The following is an 18,798-nucleotide window of genomic DNA, read 5'->3' on the forward strand; positions in this document are numbered from 1 at the left end:
GGGAATTCAGAGATAATAATGGTCTACCGGTTTTTCGTAAAAAGAATCCGCTTAATTTGTGCTGATGCACAGGGTATATCATTAAATTTAGGATATATTTTTATTATTTTTTTTCGAGCACTATTGAATTGTCGCGATAAAGCGCGGTCAATTTATTCTAAATGAGAATAAATGGAAAATTTTGAATAAATGACACGCATTTGCATGTTACATCTCGTAAAAATCGATTTCCTGATCGCAAATTCTGGCCGCGCGTATCTTTCCTTTTTTTCGCCCTCGAGCGAATTTGACATTTAATCGTTTTCATCGCTTTCGCGCGTAACATCGTAACGCAGATTTGCCAGATGTGTTTTACGGATTAACGCATCGCAGAAAAACCGAGATAATGCTTGCACATTTTCACGCTTTCGAATTTTATGCGTAACGCTCGACGTTTAAATCTATGCGGATTGAAGTAAATGGGTCAGAACAATTTTTTTTCTCGCGAATGCTTTTTTTGCTGTCGCTTTAGAGACCACGAGACGCGAATGTCAATTGAAAATCTCTTAAACCGATACAACTGGCCGATGTATTCGCGTGTTAATCGGACTTTAGAGATATATCGAGATTACGGTAACAAAGTAATTTTATCAGGCGCGTCAATCAAAGCATCAAAACCATTTATCTTGTGTCCGATTTTTCCGGCCATTACACTCGTAGCCGATTAGATTCCGCGATATTTTTGCCCTTAAATTCTGGGCACGGCCAGTAGTAATGCGTTAAGCAGCACTTCTCTCGACTAATTCGGAAAAAGAGAGACTCGAAGCGGGTCGCGGAAGAAAACGGAACGGAAACACGGGTAGGATGCGAGAAAAAGAAGAGCGGAGATGTTGTGGCAAGAAGAACGAGAGGAAAACGAAATACGCGAGGAAAATCGGATAAAAATATACGAAGGGAGAGAGAGAGAGAGAGCGAGACAGATAGAGATGAACAGGAAATACGGCGCGAGAGCGAACGATTCCAACGCATCCTTACTACTCCAAGTAGTAACAGTCGACGCTCGGGCAGCCAAGCGTGATACACCTCAGTCCGCCGAATCCGGAGTCCTACGCGGACTACATAATTCCGGGTCCCGATTTCGAAGACGGCGAATTACAAGGCGAGCACCGACGTTCGACGATCGACGACGTGCTGTCGCGTCGCGTTGTGACCCAGTTCGCAAACTTGCTTGCCTTCGCACCCGATGACAGATATCTCTTTTCCCTATTCACGAACTTGTCAATGCGCGATCAAATTCAACAAGACAAAATAGAAAAATAAAATGCAAGAAATTTGCGCGAGAAATGACGGGTAATTTTATTTATTCAAGTACGCAGAAAAAAAGAATAAAACTATATTTTTTAATATATATATATCTTTTCATATGATCATAAATCGCATCTGCAGGCGCTTGTATCATTTGTTAGGGTCCCCTCTAACGGAAAAATAATTACGCGCATACTTGGTCTTCTCGTGTCAGGTTTAATTAATGATCGGCGCTATACATCACTGAGAAAAATAGAAAGAACATACAGTAGTTTGCGATAGGGAATGTCGAACATGCGGATTGCGCGAAACGCAACGGTGCGTTGCTCCACGAATTCGAACGAATTGGGAAAGAACGAGAGCTCGCCCGTCGGCGTAATCTACACGAACCCCCTCTCTGGGCTGCAGATTAATATTGGCGCACTCCTTGTTTTCGTCCGCCCCGAAAGCTCGCAATAAATCAAATAACGCGAGCGAGCGCGGCGATCTCGAATTCCTTGGACGCCATCGAAATCCCCTCGATATAAACACACCGGGGAGCGATAACGCCGGATGACGCGTTATCGCACGGCGGAGAAGAAATATACGATTTACGCGCATCCTGTGCGCGAGTTGCGTGGATATTTTAGAGCGCGGCCTCCGAGAATATTTGCACGTTCGAGGATTATCGTCGCGTTCGAGCCTCGAGATTAGCGACGCTATAAGGAAACGCCACAGAGAAATATAAAAATAGAGGAATAAGAGGAGTGCGATATAAAACGAAGCAAAATGTTATCGTGAGGGATGAAAGTAAAATATGCGATATATATATATATATATATATAAAGAATAGATTCAAACATTAATGCATACCTGATATAATAAAAATGGATAAATATTACAATGTAATATACGAAAATTACAATAGAGCACTTCGTTAGAAGGTAGATGCGACTAAAAGTAATACAATTTGCGTCGTGTCTAATGCTGTGTTTGCATTCGAGCTATAGAGAAAATATGTAAATTTCTGCAAGATTGATGTTCGCGATTTTCTAGAAGGTTACTCAGCTATTTCGCGCAGGTGACTAGTCGACTCTAATATTTTCCACTGATAGTGCTCTGAGCACTATGAGGCTCTCGCATCGTCTAAGAATCGATGTTAGGAGCTTGGCTGAGATTAGCATAAATTGAGGCTAGAATTCAAGAATAGAATTGCATCTCGGATTTGTGAAAATTGCAGATATAAAGAATTGTGGAAAAATTGGGAATTTAATATTTCGATAAATATTTTCATCTTTTCACATTTTTTTAAATAATAGGGAACATACGAAAATACCAACAACAATTAATTTCGATTAAAATCGTTGGCGAGAAATTTATTTTTAAAATCTTTTTTAATATAAAAATCTATAGAGTGAAATCTATTTATATCTGCAAGATATAGTTAAAATCTTTTAAATTATTTTATTTCATACAATTTTCAGAAATATAGACGCTTGGTTGAAAATTTATCAGTGTACACTTTCATCGCAAAAATGACAATAGCGGTCAACGAATTTTCCATTTATTCTCACCCTCTGATAATTCCTCTGTCTATTCGCCGGCCGCCTGTCACCATCCTTTCGATACGAAAATATTTTCCAAGCGTTATTTACAATATGTCATATTTATGTCGTCTGCAGTTTCAATCACGCCTTTTTTCCAAACCACCCTTTTACAGCAGAACGTTTACGTGTCATAACGAGTTGAACATATACATATAATATATCAAAACAAACAGATTTTAATAAAAACGTTCCATTTCATATAAGAATTGTCGAATCGCATTTCTTCAAAGTAAAAACCTCGCTTCGTTTTAGGCAAATTATTACTTAACACTAATTAGTAATCAGACCTAGTAACCTGATCGCCAATAATTGCATTTTGACAAATAGAAAATCGATCGTACCATCATCCTTGCCGAAACATACGCACATATCTCGCACTGAACTAACGCCTGTCGCCGCTGCGGTTAATCCCTTCGCCTATCTGGAGTAGAACCTTGGATTTTGGACGGAATACGAGCGAGAGGGAGAGAGAGAGAGAGAGAGAGAGAGAACGCGATTGATCGTCGTCGTCCGCAACACGACCCGCCATCACCGCGATCATCACCATCATCTCTGAATTCCAGCACGTTAATGGGTATTGCGATTGGTCCGGAAGATTCGATCTTCGATTCCGAAGCCCGGGGTCTCGCTCAAAGCCCGGACTTGTTTCATGGCGATAATAACGTTGAACGCGCAGCTTGATCTCCACCGCGAGATCTCATCTGATCACTAGCATTAATGATGAACCTGTTCGCGGATAGAGTTAAACGTCAATAGCGTATCGCGATCACAAAGGGAGATGTAAATTATTACATAATGAATGGCTCGACAAACATCGTTGTTTTATTTGCAAATCGTTGTGAGATGAGAACGAAAAATCAGTCCATTTACAATAATTAGATTTTATATATCTAGGTTGGCTTTAATAGGATTTCCTTTTTTAGCTGGATTTTATTCAAGAGATTTAATTATAGTAGTTATTTATATAATTAAATTAAATTTTTTTATTTTATGATTTGTTATTTTATCTTTATCTTTTACAGTTTCTTATTCTGTTCGTTTATTTTATTATATTTATTTTAATGAAACAAAAAGTAGGTTTTTTTTATTATAAAGAAGATAAATTAATAAATTTGTCTATAATAATTTTATTAATATTAAGAGTTATTTATGGATCATTATTAAATTGAATATTTTTTTTTATTATTCTATTACTTATACAAAATTAAGAATTAAATTATTAACTTTAAATATATTAGTAATTAGATTATTTATAGGAATAGGATTTTATATAAAAAATTTAATAATTATATATATATATATATATATTGTATATATATATATATATTATTTTTAGTTCAATATGATATAATTATAAATTATATACTTTTAATTATTTATAAACCATTTTTTAATTTTGGTGACGAAAGATTTAAAATAGATAAAGAGTGAATTGAATTTTATAGAAAAAAATTTGTATTAAATTTTATTAGTGAGATAATTAATATAGGATTAAATTTTAAATCTATAAAAATTTTTATATTTGTATTTTTATTAATTTATATTTATAATGCAAAATTAATACCTAATCAAACCATCACATACCAATGCTCAAGCTCGTATGACAATAAAAACAATGATAAATTATTAAATTAAGGCCATGTGTAACGAGCAATACGATATTATTTTATTATTTAGAAGAAAATTCTTAATTTGAAATAATAATTACACAAACGTTTCGAGCTCTACTTGCTCCTCTTCAGTGCGCAAAAAAATAGTGATAATAAATAACGATAATAAATAAATACATAAAATTCTAATAAAAAATCCGCAATACATAGTCAATATAAGTTATATAGTTAAGTCATAGTTAAAACGCAAAATATATTTACAATGAATTGAAACCATTAAAATAGTTCAACAAAGTAAGAACCCAATTAGAAGCAGAATGATTCGTCCGGTTATTCATAAAATATTTTAGAATTATTAATAAAAACTCGGAGTGACACTTATACATTAATCCAAACGAACCACTTATCGTTATTTGACGAAAGTCCCTCGATCTGGCAATGATTATGTTCATCTTCTCCAAATTATTTGATATTTGTTAACTGAATTTAAAGAATTTATTCAATTGTAAAATAGGATTCCACTACTGTGTATGTGAAAAAGATTAAAAATTATAAATTAAACTAAATACTAAAATATTGAACCTTTATGCTTACAAATTGTTCCGAATAACTTGAGATGACGATGCTTCTAATTGTTGTTGGCCTTATTGTTAGTACTTGACTGTTGTCTAGTTTTTTAAAAAGTCGAATAAATAGGTGTCAGATCTCACAAGATAAACATTTACATAAGTCTAAAAATTCGATATTTCTTCTAGAATGTCGAAACACGCGTTGTTAAGCAATTCGGTGTCTGTGTTATTATTTATACCATGCCTTTGTTCCTTGATGTGTATCATTTCCGAGATAAGTCTTTTATAATAATTAGATTCAATATCAAGTATTTTAACGTTATCCCAATCAAAAGCATGTTTTTTATCTATAATATGTTCAGAGACCACAGAATGCTTGGAGGAATCAAATTTAATATTATTCATATGCTCTTTTAGTCTAGTGCGTAATTTTCTTTTGGTTTGCCCAACATACGAAGCTTCACAATCCTTACAATTAATTTTGTAAACAACATTATTATTATTGTTATGCACGTTTTTGTCCTTGTGGACTTTAATTAATTTGTTAAGATTATTTAGACAACGGTATCCTACTCTGAAATCTGATTTTTTTATTGTCGATGCTATTGTCTCAGAAATGTTATTAATGTATGGAATGACGAAAAATTTTTTCTTGCTATTATCTTCTGCAATTTCTTTTTTTCTATTGTTGTTAAACTGACCATTGTTTAAAACTCTTATTCTCTTATTTATTTCTTTGAAGATTAAATGAATAGGGTAACCGTTGTCCAATAATATTTTAATACACAGTTCTAAATTTTTCTTATGATATATGGGATAAGATAATAACAATGCCCTATTAATAAGATTATAAATTACTCCTATTTTATGGCACATAGGGTGACTCGATAAAAAAGATAGTACTCTACCTGAACAAGTCTTTTTTTGAAACCAATCTAAATGTATGATGTTGTCTATTATTTTAATGTTTAAATCTAGAAAATTTATGCTTCTATTAATTTCGTATTCAATCGTAAATTGTAGTCGTTGATTGTAACTATTAAACTTATTCAATACGCTATCAATTTTATTCTTTGGTGCCACCATAATAATGTCGTCTACATATCTATAATATATTCCAATACCAATGTCCAATTCATTAATTATTGATTCTTCAAGATCTTGCATAACAATATTAGCAATTATTGACGATAACGGGGAACCCATAGGTGTGCCATAAACTTGCTTGTATACAATGTCATTGAATGTGAAGTATGTTGACGACAATATAAATTTAACCATGGAAATGAATTCATTTTTTGGAATTAATGTATGTGTATTGATATAATTCCATCTATTGCTCACACTTTCTATTGCAAGATCCATCGGAATGTTAGTGAACAGTGAAACCACGTCTAATGATATTAGAATATCTTCCGCACCAATTTTCTTACCCGCTAGCTTGCTGTAAAGTTCAAAACTATTATTTACATTACTTTTTCCCGTAGGAATACTATTTGAAATGATTTTATGTAAAAATGTGGCTATCAAGTATAGCGTGGTATTAATCGATGACACAATTACTCTAAATGGAGTATTCTCCTTGTGTATTTTTGGGAGACCATAACATTTTGGAAGAAATTTATATTGTCGTCAACATACTTCACATTCAATGACATTGTATACAAGCAAGTTTATGGCACACCTATGGGTTCCCCGTTATCGCCAATAATTGCTAATATTGTTATGCAAGATCTTGAAGAATCAATAATTAATGAATTGGACATTGGTATTGGAATATATTATAGATATGTAGACGACATTATTATGGTGGCACCAAAGAATAAAATTGATAGCGTATTGAATAAGTTTAATAGTTACAATCAACGACTACAATTTACGATTGAATACGAAATTAATAGAAGCATAAATTTTCTAGATTTAAACATTAAAATAATAGACAACATCATACATTTAGATTGGTTTCAAAAAAAGACTTGTTCAGGTAGAGTACTATCTTTTTTATCGAGTCACCCTATGTGCCATAAAATAGGAGTAATTTATAATCTTATTAATAGGGCATTGTTATTATCTTATCCCATATATCATAAGAAAAATTTAGAACTGTGTATTAAAATATTATTGGACAACGGTTACCCTATTCATTTAATCTTCAAAGAAATAAATAAAGAATAAGAGTTTTAAACAATGGTCAGTTTAACAACAATAGAAAAAAAGAAATTGCAGAAGATAATAGCAAGAAAAAATTTTTCGTCATTCCATACATTAATAACATTTCTGAGACAATAGCATCGACAATAAAAAAATCAGATTTCAGAGTAGGATACCGTTGTCTAAATAATCTTAACAAATTAATTAAAGTCCACAAGGACAAAAACGTGCATAACAATAATAATAATGTTGTCTACAAAATTAATTGTAAGGATTGTGAAGCTTCGTATGTTGGGCAAACCAAAAGAAAATTACGCACTAGACTAAAAGAGCATATGAATAATATTAAATTTGATTCCTCCAAGCATTCTGTGGTCTCTGAACATATTATAGATAAAAAACATGCTTTTGATTGGGATAACGTTAAAATACTTGATATTGAATCTAATTATTATAAAAGACTTATCTCGGAAATGATACACATCAAGGAACAAAGGCATGGTATAAATAATAACACAGACACCGAATTGCTTAACAACGCGTGTTTCGACATTCTAGAAGAAATATCGAATTTTTAGACTTATGTAAATGTTTATCTTGTGAGATCTGACACCTATTTATTCGACTTTTTAAAAAACTAGACAACAGTCAAGTACTAACAATAAGGCCAACAACAATTAGAAGCATCGTCATCTCAAGTTATTCGGAACAATTTGTAAGCATAAAGGTTTAATATTTTAGTATTTAGTTTAATTTATAATTTTTAATCTTTTTCACATACACAGTAGTGGAATCCTATTTTACAATTGAATAAATTCTTTAAATTCAGTTAACAAATATCAAATAATTTGGAGAAGATGAACATAATCATTGCCAGATCGAGGGACTTTCGTCAAATAACGATAAGTGGTTCGTTTGGATTAATGTATAAGTGTCACTCCGAGTTTTTATTAATAATTCTAAAATATTTTATGAATAACCGGACGAATCATTCTGCTTCTAATTGGGTTCTTACTTTGTTGAACTATTTTAATGGTTTCAATTCATTGTAAATATATTTTGCGTTTTAACTATGACTTAACTATATAACTTATATTGACTATGTATTGCGGATTTTTTATTAGAATTTTATGTATTTATTTATTATCGTTATTTATTATCACTATTTTTTTGCGCACTGAAGAGGAGCAAGTAGAGCTCGAAACGTTTGTGTAATTGTTATTTCAAATTAAGAATTTTCTTCTAAATAATAAAATAATATCGTATTGCTCGTTACACATGGCCTTAATTTAATAATTTATCATTGTTTTTATATTTATAATTTAATTATAAAATTAATTTTTTTTTTTTTTTAAATATAGAAAGTCTGCGAGGATAGAAAAGACGAAAGGCAACGTGAATGAAATGTATCGATAATCGCTGATTCCTCTTTTACCTTTCTGAAAATACTGAGCTCGGTCTTTTTTCGTTTAATAATTCACGACAACTTCGGAGAAGGACAACGAATATCCATGCTCTCTCGTGTAGGAGCGCAGAGGAATTCAAGGGAAGAGTCTTCGTCTTCGTGTCTTCGCCTGTCCTTCTCTCTCTTTCTCTCTCGTCTGCGAGGTCTCGGTGGCAATTTACCAATCAGCTTTATTAAATTTCGGTGCCGCCAATATGGCGGACTACGGGGTAACTCGATTGCTTCATCCTGCAGCAGCCACTTGCGTAGCTCGCAGCCGGTCCTAATCCTTAACAGGATGAGACAGGAGCTCTCGCGCGGGGTCAGGAGAAACTCGTTAAAGCTCGATTGAGTCACCTAAGAATAACGTCACGGCTAATTATTGTAAGCGGCTGTAACGTGATCCAAAAACTCTGCTAAGATACCTTCCGTGACGAAGAAAAGATCTATTAACAGCGATCTATTAAGAGTATGATAGAACGGATTTTAATTTCAAATATTCTAACAATAAAGTCGAATTAATGAATCAATAATATATATATGCTGAAACGTTTAATTATTTCTGAAATATCAAGAAATTTAATTGAAACTCTTCGCCGGAATAATACCACGCAATATATACGCGTTTCAAGATTCTCCTCGAGAGAGAGAAAGAGAGAAGCGAGATTAAAGTTCAAAATTTAACAAACAAATCGATAAAAATCCGCGATAAAAGTTGAAAAAACATTTCCGACGAGCGCGCGGTCGGAGAACAGTTCCGAACGAATGGTTAGGTACGACGGACTTTGAAACAAACGCGCAAGTATCGATGAAATCACACAAGCCGGCAGAATCTCCGCGACGCATCGCTAACGTGGGATAGGGATCGCGCAAACAAAAGCGAAGCTAACACAATCGCGAGCTTGCGGATGATCGCGGCGTGTTGGAGTTTGCAATTTTCGACGTTTCGTGCGCGTCCGCGAAGGGTATTAAAGGGATCTCGCTCTCGCACGCAAACAGGTAGAACCGCAAAAGAGTGCGGTTTTACTTTCAGTAGAGGAACACAGCCTCGCGGCGAAACGTAGTCGAGGGAGAATCAATATATACACGCGAGCGGGCCTAACCAGCCCCGGTCGTCTGGATCGCCGCCCTCAACCCCATCGGGAAATCATCCCCCAGGCCTGGAACTCCAGTCAGTCACTCCACCCACTGGAAATCCCCACCTCCATTACCGAGACTCGACTCGACGCGACTCGCCGTCCACCACGGCGATCTCTCCTTCATCCTCTCCGATCACGTAAATTGCTCCTCCAGCCGTACTCGCCCCACGGCGATTGATACGCGGAGCTTAAATTATAGACGCCCCTGATCCCCGACGCGCCTTAGGCGAGCATGGATTTGCGGATTCTGGGCAATCGTGCGAACCGTCGTCGACGTCAAAATTCGCTTTTCTCGCGCGGAGAATCTTCTGTTATTTATCGAGAAAGAGAGAGAGAGAGAGAGCCAAGTTACGGATAAGTGTTACACTACACGATAGGGCTGTTAATTACCGTGTAACGAATTGTCTGGCACGTGGGGATGTTTTCACCTGCGGGCTTAGAGGGAAAATTATTACGGCCGGGAAATATTTTATCTCGACTCGCGTGTTTACTTATAGTAATTTTTGAGATAAAAATTAGTTGGAAAATACAGAGAAACTTTTTCAACGATGTTAAAGACGTGATTTAATCGCAAGATGCGAAATAACAGAATTCACGAAAAAATATATTCAAGTTTTTACAATATTGTATAATAATTTCGTCGAATTTAGAAATTATATCAGAATTTCATGTTTTATATTGAAAGCACAGATTCCCTAAGAATATTAAATATCTATTTGATAGTTTATTTTATTTTATTTTATTTTTTTTTTTCGATAGGTAGAACATATTTTAAAACAGGTTTTGCGAACCTCGCAGATTATATCTCTGTGAGCCTTTGCAACATTTTTATTTAATGAACAACAAAAATGTCCTCTCTGACACGCAAATTGGTCAGATAAAATTTAAAAAGGATTATTCTGAAAGTATGATGATAATATTTTGGGAAAAACTTTCAATCTCTAAATTAACCTTTCGAAAACATCGGCGCGACTCCGACGTGAGTGGAATTATTTTCACAAATTGGAATCGATACTCCAAACGCCTGTAATCAATTTTAGTTTTAAACGTTCCGCCCGGGCACATTTTCAATCGATACGCATATCGCCAGTTTTAACTACGAGTCGCGAATATTGCTGGTCGTGTGTCGTCGGCGTTTAATTCATATAATAAATTACTCTTTACGAATGAGTACAACTGAATCGTGTTGTGTTCGCCGATTATCATGGCGAAGTGTAATATGTAACGTAATATCATTATTTTAATGAATTAATTTAAATACAAGTATTATTCAATAGACGTGTATATAATACTTATTAAATCCATAATTAAAATTGAAATTATTGCCGGAAGGAACGCGAATAAGAAATAAAATATTGTGCACGTTATTTTTTCAATAATAAGAATCTTTTTTATTTTCTGCTGTTTCATTAATTGTAAATTATAGCGAATAGAGACAAATTGAATTCTAATAATCACTGCATATAGCATTAATTTCAATTTACATCTCACGTTGTGATCTGTATATTACTACTATCGTGTTCAATATTACTGAAATTTATTTTCATCTATATTTTCCTTTAGCCGAATTCCAATTAAAAATGTAGCTTCATATGAATTTTAATTATATAGCGTCCCAATTAAAGGAATATTGGCACCGTGATATTGGCAATATTGGTATCGGAAATGCCCAAGAAATCTTTTTCCTTTTCCGTTGCATTTCTCCAAGTTGTACCGATATCGATACCTTCGAGCGTCGACATTGCTCGTTTTACGTCTACGTGTGCCACGAGAACGGTTCCCCGTATTAAAGCGGGAAGCTCCGTCCGTGGGAATCGAATCGGCTGCATCCGGCGACTCTCGTGTCGCGGGGAAACCCGGAGGACAGCAACAGACTCGTGTAGATTACGAAACACGTTCTGTCCACTTGGGCTATCGTCTTCGACCTATCGTTACGCTGCAGGCAACTTTGCCAACTTGCGAACTCGCCGAAGTGTGAGTATACCCGTTATAATCCGTGAACGCTTGATACCCTCGATTGTATAACACGTGGCTCGGTTGTACGTATCGTATTCGAATTTATCACTCAAAATTATTTATTTTCAGCCACCTTCAATAGAAAGATATTCTGCTTGCAAAGTTCTTCATATTATTTATTTTAATTTAGAGGATGAGAAATTATTTATTGTACGACACGTGGCCCGATTGTATGTATCGAGCTGAATTTATCACTCAAAATTATTTATTTTTTTCCCACCTTCAATAGATATTCTGCTTGCAAAGTTCTTCATATTATTTATTTTAATTTAGGGGATGATAGAAATTGTCTATTGTACGACACGTGGCCCGATTGTATGTATCGAGCTGAATTTATCACTCAAAATTTATTTTTACCCATCTTCAATAAATATTCTACTTACAAAGTCCTTCATATAAAGAAGAGTTTATTTCTTTAATTTAGGGGATGATAGAAATTGTCAATTGTATGTATATCGAGCTGAATTTATAACTCAAAATTTATTTTTACCCATCTTCGATAAATATTCTGTTAAGAAAGTTCTTTGTATAAAGAAAAATGTAAAAGAGCGGTTAGAGCTGTTTCACCTATATCCGTCGACGAGCGAGAACCCTGTGAGTTTTTCGCGTTGAGATGTTACTCCGATAAACTATCTCAAACTATGTCATCTCGTAAATGCAGCACGCTCTGAGATAGTAGCCTAGATTCGTAACTCTCCCATTGTAACGTCATTGAAACGTCGTGCTTATAAACGTCGTGCCACCTGTGAGAGTGCGGCAAGCTTTCGCGAAGCGAGGTTGACAGCGGATAACTCTAGATTCCGAGGGTGTGCAAGCTCTCTCGTCGTCGTGAAAGTTCTCTCTTCGCCGTCTCTCCCGACGATGACTGACGATACGGCACATAGTCTTTCTTTACACGCTTCCATGTGCCGGAACACGTCGACGACATCGTCGTTGTCGATGTCGTTGTCGCGATGTTACTCCGAGAAAGATATAGCGCGCGAGAGAGAGAGAGAGAGAGAGAGAGAGAGAGAGAGTGCTCTCCTTTGTTGCACTTATCAAGCGTACCTGTAAGCTTTAACAAAGAATCAAGTCATCGATCTTTCGCCGTAACGCGCCAAGTTATTGAACTTTGTGTCTTCTGTCTTCCTAATGTATATGTATGGAAATATATCCACCAAACTTTTCGATTCGCATACGCCTCCGGCGTGACTTTTAGAATATATCGAGACTTTCTCTCTTTCTCTCTCTCTCTCTCTCTCTCTCTCTCTCTCTCTCTCTCTCTCTCTCTCTCTCTTTCTCTCTCTCTCTCTCTCTCCTGCTCCAGACTCTAGTCTCGAGCCAAGCATTTTTCAGAACGACGAGAATTCTTGAAAACGTCTCGTCTCGCAAGTTTCTTTCAAAATAGTTACATAGTCGCTGTGTACTTTTAGAAATATGAGAAGCATCTCTCGCGTACAAGAATACTATAATCACATCTGTCTTTTCAAACTGTCTTTTATGGCAAAATAATATTCATATAGCGTACTAATCCAAATTCCTTGATATAAAACTTCTATTTCTGGATAATTACTGGAACTAAATATATTTTTACACACACATGCTGTTTAAATAAATAGTATAAATAAAATGGCGTTAATTAATTACAGTTATAAAGCATCAAATTCCTTGATATAAAACTTCGATTTCTGGATAATTACTGGAACTAAATATATTTTTACACACACAGCATGTGTGTAAAAATATATTTAGTTCCAGTAATTATCCAGAAATCGAAGTTTTATATCAAGGAATTTGATGCTTTATAACTGTAATTAATTAACGCCATTTCATTTATTCATATAATTGAATTATACATATATATATTTATTTATACATTTTGTATGAAATATACATATATATTACAAAATAATAAATAAAAAGCGAGTGAGCGTGACGAGTATTAATAATAATTATTATTACATATTCAAAAATATATCTTTCTTTATATAAAAAGACTTGTATGTATGTGTAATATAATAGAATAACCTTCCTTATGAAAATTATGATTAAATTGCGGCGAAATTAATATTTGTGGTGCTTATTTTGTCACATAAAACGGAATATCATCTTAGGTATAATTAAGGTCACCCTGTTGGGTCAGTGTGTGAGATTAAAACCGTAAATCACACACGTAATTTACAAAGTAGTAATTTACGAACGAGTTTTCTCTCGGATTACGAGTTAATTTCGAATAATTACGATCGTTAACAATCTACCGGCAATTTTACATTACGATACACGTTAGCCGTCGCCACGCGCGCACGGATACGATCGTCATTCGCTTAATTAGCTCCTCGTCTTTGTTTCCACTCGTATCCTCCGATCGCAATTTCGTTAATTAGTCCTTCTCTCGCCGGCTGTTTATTAATTTTGCCTTAATGAAGAGTGCCATAATATCAGAATTGTTCGACAAATATTTTCGAGAGAGAACAGGAAGCGCGACGCGCGCGCAATGAAAAAGCTTCTCACGTATTTAATTTATTCGATTTACAAAGCGCGCACAGGTACTTGCGAAGTTTCACGAGTGCAAATTAAATCCTTCTCATGCAAATATTCAATTAACCGGTATTTCGGTGTCTGTGCCGCAACGTGCTGTACATATACGCATGACATACGCATGTAAATGCAAGTGTGTTGTTATATGTATATCCGTAAGATGTGTCAAAGGGATGCTCTGCGACAGTAGCGTGGAACTAAAATTTCTCGCAAAGCTCAAGCTTTTTGTCAATTAATACATATTGTTAAATTACACGTATAAATTTTCCGTCGAAACGTAAAATATATTTGTATCGATATAAGCATTCCCGATACATAGGTATATTATATAATATGCAATTTCAACTGTTGAAAGATAAAAATATTTTTCTTGCGACATGATAATTATTAATTCGATCGAATAATTAAATGATCATTAAATTGTAAAAAGAAAGATTTGGAACGAAGCAACCTTGTCATCTACGATATTTCTTAATGCCTTTCTCGATATTTGAAAAAGGATCCGGAATGTACTCGCGTATAAATGTGTCCCTCGTTGCACCTGATCTGGCCTCTCTTCACGTTCCTGACCCCGTAATTATTTCTTTGGCAAATATTCTCCCTATCGGCTGACTCGGCCGCTTGTTTCGCTTTTATTAAACCCCGAGTCTCCTCTTCGCTCCACCTCGCCCGTCTTTCATTCCTGGCACGAGATTTTAATAAAACGCGATATTAAAGGTATTAAGTGCGCAGTCATCGTCTGGGTAGCCAGAGCTACGCGGTTCGCAAAGGGGCCTTGTGCGAATTTCTTGTGTTTCCGTCAAGCCCCTTGAACTCGCAACGATTATTGCGACTGTCATAACATTTTCGCGAGGAGAAAAAGGAAAGAGTCACGTTCCGCGTATATATTTCCCAAAGCGATGACTGCTAGTTTATTCGTCTCCGGTTGACAAATTAAAAACGACAGCTAAAAGCTATTGATATTTTTATCGCATTAAATATTGAAAAATATATAAGAGAATTAATTCTCGAGAAAGAATGACGTGGCATGATGTTTCCATCGATTTTCATTGAAATTCAGCTTCATAGAATGAAGAATGCGATTAATTATCAAAACTAGAGAATATATATTTCATGGGGATGCGTGTGAAAAAAAATGAATAAAATAGATATCTATCTTCACACCCTTTTGGAATCGGCATTTGCGAACTCGAAATAATCGTATATATAAATGCTGCATATAAACAGGCGCGTCTCGTGGGGAGAAGCCATTTTGCAAATCTCTCCGCGGGAAAATAGTGCAAACCCGACCTCGTCGCGAGAATGAGGCAAGTTCATGAATTTTTCAACCGCGCATTAATAGACGCTCTGTGAAGGACGTCATGCCGCGCTCGACGACGTCTTTGATGCGCCTAAAACAAAAAGGATCCGAGAGGTAAAGGGGTCCGCCCTTTTCCGCGTCACCTCTCCTGCGGATAAGAAACGACCGCAGACCCGGGGCCGAATGGGTCGTCCAGAGAAAAACTCCGCTACCATCCGCTCCTTCTTCTTTGACCCGTCCGCCATCATTTCTGGAAGCACCGCCACGAGGGAAACTTTCCGACGATAAAACGAGGCCTCTTTTTGCTCGCCTAGGTGCCTTCTGCCGCCGCCGTCTTCTTCTCTCTCTCTCTCTCTCTCTCACACGACTCCTGCGCGTATCCTGAGGTCTATAAATCCCTCGGCATCTTACCGCGCTTCGAGTGCGCGTCATTAATAACGACGTTGAGCCACCCACCGTTGAAGACGAGACCCTTGTCTGCGCACAGAGACATTCCACAAAAGTGACACTATACGGTCGGAACAGGTGGTGCTCGGTTCGGTGATGCGATCAGGGCTTGAGCTTGCTCTACGCGAACATGTAGTCGACGTCGGACAGATACAGATGGACGATGATAACGAGAATACGTCGCGAGAATGATAGACGGACCATGATAGACGGATCGTCAGACAGAGAGAGAGTTGATTAAGTTAAGCTACTATAATTATTATAATGTTAAATGTCATATTATAATCAATTATTCATCTACAATTACTGTGTGAGATATAAAGCTTAATAGATTTCCAAGATTTGTTAATTGGCTATTACAGCTACTCAAGTTGCATGAAATGTTTTTCCTTTTCCCAAGTTCGATTATCTTTGATCGCCGGCAATTGGCGCGATAGAAAAAAATTTCAACGTTTAATACGACCGATTTTCGACTCCATTTTCACGGCGATTATAGTTCATTACTGTGTGAAACTTCGTCGTGCCGCTCGTTATGAACCGTACTGCGACCATGAAACTTCGTTAATTGCTAGAGCTTTTTATGAGGTCCTGAAAACGAAAACGACAGCGCCGAGGATATATCGAGTCGGTATAAAAAGACATGGCGATTTATGGCTGTCTCGGTTCATTAGACGCTATTCGCGATCGTCATATACTTTCCGGGAGTCTGTTCGAGATAAAATATATTTCATTGGTTCATTATGTATTATTTATTTTTTTTCTTTTGGAAACTCTAAAATTTGCATTTTGCGCAAATTTTATGCTCGTTTCCTACTTTTTAAAATTCTGAAATTTATTATTTTCTTATTAAAAGCGCGAAAAAACATTTTTTCACGACTTCTATTCTCTTAATATGAGTTATTAAGTTATTTCAAAAGATGTAACAACTTATGATACTTGACTCTTTTCCCTTTTCTTCCCTATATAAGTTTTTAAATTTGCATTTTGCGTTCCCCTAATTCCGATATATCTCAAAGATGATTCGGAGAAATATTTTTATATATACACCACACATACATACATATATGTATACACCATATGTAGTATATACATCATACATTATTCGAAATATTTCCCTCGTGAAGACACAAATATGCATACTATTCCCGCTCTCTGACTATTTTATACCGACTATTTTATCAGCGCGAATTTTATGCGACATTTCCGGAAGACACATCGCGGAATCGAGCGTAAAATAATTCACTTCCTCTTGTCGCACTCATGACGATCGTCTGTTATATAATCGTACGCTCAATTGTTATGCAGATTGAAGTAACACCGGTCGACAGTTGCCTAGAGTAATTTCAGTGATACTTAGCCGAATGAAGTTACCCGATCCAAACTGACCCCTAAGTGATGTCATTTCCACTTTGGCGACCGGCTGTTCTCAATTTGCCGAACCTGCCGAATGCAAATGATATTTGTACGAGCTAATTTACAATTCTCCTATGTTTTTGTGTTAAATATTTCATCATTATTTACTAAAAATTTAAAGTTCAATTTAATCAATAAGAATATCGTACGTACTCGTTTAATTTAAATGAACTAAATTTTTTTCATAAAAACAAAAATCTGGTATATTGTTAAAATATAATTTTATCCGTGTATTCTTAAGAATTAGTTTTCTTTTAATATTGTATAGAACATTATCGAGCCCGAGAGATGAGAAAAAAAGATGGCTTGCTGTAATGTAACATAATAGAATCGCGATTGCAATACTTTTCGCGAAAATATCGTCGCATTTATTTTCGTCAGGAATAGACGGCTGTCACCACGGCATCCGATATTTCTCTCTCAGCGGTAATCAATTATACGACTTGACGTAGTTAAACGAGCCGGTTGACGTGGCTGTGATGCGTCGAAAAACACAAAAGCGATCGCGTTTACGGCGGTCAAGGAAAGGTGCATTTACATAGCGCGCCGTTGCGCAGAACGAGAGCGGCAAAATGAAACGACTAATAAACGGTGACGGTGATTATAATAATAATTAATTGATAAAGCGACAGAATCGAAGCAGGCAATTTTGCCTGGCTGGCGATCCGATCTTGTTTCGCGATAAAGAAGCGCTCTTCTTCAACGAGTAACCGGACAAAGATTAATGACGTTGCTTGATCAGATTACGCTTAATGAGTGCCCAAGCATCATTCTGTCCTTCCCTCGGGCTAGGAAGTGTAAAAATTTGTTCCTACATCCGTGCACACGATGAAAGGTATTTCTCTTCCGTAGCGCTTTTTATAATTCGCGCAAGATCCCCCGCTAATCACACGTCGGAAGAAGCAGAATTATTGCGAGATAAAAGCGAGAGAATTAATTTCCTTTTTATCTCTCTCATCTTTCGTCCTTTGACAGATGTAACTCTTTTACAGTACGACTTAGGAATTCGAGCATATTATCCTAATAATTTAATCACATTACTTATTACTTGTAGATTATGAACCGTACAAATATTTTTTGTGTTTAAATTAAGAATTCCTTTATTCGACAATTATTCACTATAAATTACTCACGTGCTATTTAAGTAATTTATTCATCTATTTATTTAATTATTCACTTTTATAATAAATATTCTTTTTTTTTAAGTTCTCTTCCTGGTCTTTCTTACGCACTCAAAAATGATTATGTAGATTATGTTATAACATTGCTCTCTTAATCAAATATTTTTCTTAATTTTTCTGTTTTGATTCGATTATTCATGT

The 18,798-nt window shown here is 35.6% G+C and overlaps 1 protein-coding gene and 2 long non-coding RNA genes across 3 annotated transcripts in view; 1 reads left to right on the forward strand and 2 right to left on the reverse strand.

Moving 5' to 3' along the window:
* Window positions 1-18,798, reverse strand: part of LOC114938543 (uncharacterized) — a 247,020-nt gene that overhangs the window by 109,434 nt on the left and 118,788 nt on the right. The window lies entirely within an intron of this gene.
* LOC114938070 (spondin-1) overlaps window positions 1-18,798 on the forward strand; it is a 188,429-nt gene that overhangs the window by 67,105 nt on the left and 102,526 nt on the right.
* LOC146720029 (uncharacterized) lies at window positions 4,515-5,526 on the reverse strand. The gene is made up of 2 exons (XR_014926233.1): window positions 5,075-5,526; window positions 4,515-4,960 (listed from the first exon to the last, which is right to left on the reverse strand). It is a non-coding gene; the product is annotated as an uncharacterized LOC146720029 (long non-coding RNA).

This window comes from Nylanderia fulva, unplaced genomic scaffold (genome assembly GCF_048542155.1).
Source record: "Nylanderia fulva isolate GAGA-0341 unplaced genomic scaffold, ASM4854215v1 Scaffold8, whole genome shotgun sequence".
In the NCBI taxonomy this organism is placed as follows: domain Eukaryota; kingdom Metazoa; phylum Arthropoda; class Insecta; order Hymenoptera; family Formicidae; genus Nylanderia; species Nylanderia fulva.